Here is a 1414-nt window from a genome sequence, read left to right as displayed (position 1 = left end):
GTACACTGACGCCTCTTCAGATGTGTCTTGGGTTGCCTACTCACTCTACTCTCTCTCTCTCTCTCTCTCTCTCTCTCTCTCTCTCTCTCTCTCTCTCTCTCTCTCTCTTCCTCTGATCCTTGGCCTTGCTGGAACCGAATCACTTTATCCGAATTCTTTTCTTTATCCGGATAGAGCCGAGTCCGTATCCTTATCCGTATCAGGGTCTTCTCGCGTCAGACTTTATCCAGGCACCTGGTCTTCCCCCCAACAACGATCTCGCACCTTTAATCCAGGTCAGATTATCCACACAGCCTACACATGGGCAACGTCAAGGTACCGTACTATCAGGAAATCGACCTATCTTCCTTATCCCTATCCATCTCAGTCAAGGTCATCGGTGGATGGGTGTAACATCCTTATCCATACTCCCTAATGTCATGGTGAGGTGGATGGCTCTTATCCGGGGATGTATCCGTCCAGATGGATGAAGTAGATGGATGTGAATCGGATGGAGATTTGGGCGATTTTTGGGTTGGGTCCTGTTTTGTTTATCCAACTGTGAGACTTCCTACTGGCGATTTTGTTCACCTCCTGGAGGATTTGTGGTGGATGGTAACTGCCTTGCACCTCGTCATCTACCGTACCGGAGGGTGTAGATAGGTAGATGGTAGTAGATGAGAGGGAAATGTCTTTGGGAGTAAGTAGATTCTTCTTACGTTTAAGTTATTTTTTCAAGGAAGACAATGTCACAGAACTCAAAAATCCTCTTCCTCCTTTCTCCTTCTTCTTCTTCCTCCTCCTCTACAATGACTTCCCCATCAAATAGCACTTGGATAAACGACACTGCATCGTCCTTCCCCACTCAAGGTCGACACTGATACACTGATACACTGTTTCACTGCAGAGGAAGGAACCTTGTAACTGCACTGCAGACACCAGAAGACTGTGTTGTCGCTATGACGAGCAACAGTGAAGTGCCCGTGTGTGTGTGTGTGTGTGTGCGTGTGTGCGTGTGTGTGTGTAAGCGCGGGTCCGTGTGTGTTGTGTGTGTATGTGTGTGTGTGTGTGTGGCTTGTGTGTGTGCGTATGTTGGTTACTCTCACGAGAGTATTGATTCATATTACCGTCGACGCGCACGCACAGAAGCTCTTTACCCTCCCTCCTCCTCCTCCTCCTCCTCCCCCCCTCCCCCCACCGTCAAGCACGTACGCACACACGCACGCACGCATGCACGCACGCATGCAGTCACACTCACAGATCCATGCACACCGACGGTCGCGCGCGCGCGTGCGCGTGCGTGTGCGTTTGTTTGTATGTACGTGCGTCACACCTCTCGCTGAGGGAGTTGCATGTGTTATTTTTATTATCATAGTAACTACTCTAATGTACATATTTACAGTGTTGTTTGTATGGGTCACGCATGCATACACAC

At 49.3% G+C, this 1414-nt stretch overlaps 1 protein-coding gene across 1 annotated transcript in view; it reads right to left on the bottom strand.

The window, feature by feature from the left end:
• Positions 1-1066, bottom strand: part of LOC143020976 (uncharacterized) — a 45330-nt gene extending 44264 nt beyond the window's left edge. The window contains exon 1 of the mRNA XM_076178035.1: positions 1-1066. This exon is cut by the window's left edge and continues 785 nt beyond it. The gene's annotated coding sequence lies outside the window, so the exon portion shown is untranslated.
• Between the last annotated feature and the right edge of the window lie 348 nt (positions 1067-1414).

The sequence above is a fragment of the Oratosquilla oratoria genome, chromosome 41 (assembly GCF_046742065.1).
Source record: "Oratosquilla oratoria isolate Oo_2021 chromosome 41, ASM4674206v1, whole genome shotgun sequence".
In the NCBI taxonomy this organism is placed as follows: Eukaryota; Metazoa; Arthropoda; class Malacostraca; order Stomatopoda; family Squillidae; genus Oratosquilla; species Oratosquilla oratoria.
The sequence above is the reverse complement of the archived record's forward strand: the minus strand, read 5'-3'. Positions and strand labels throughout refer to the sequence as shown.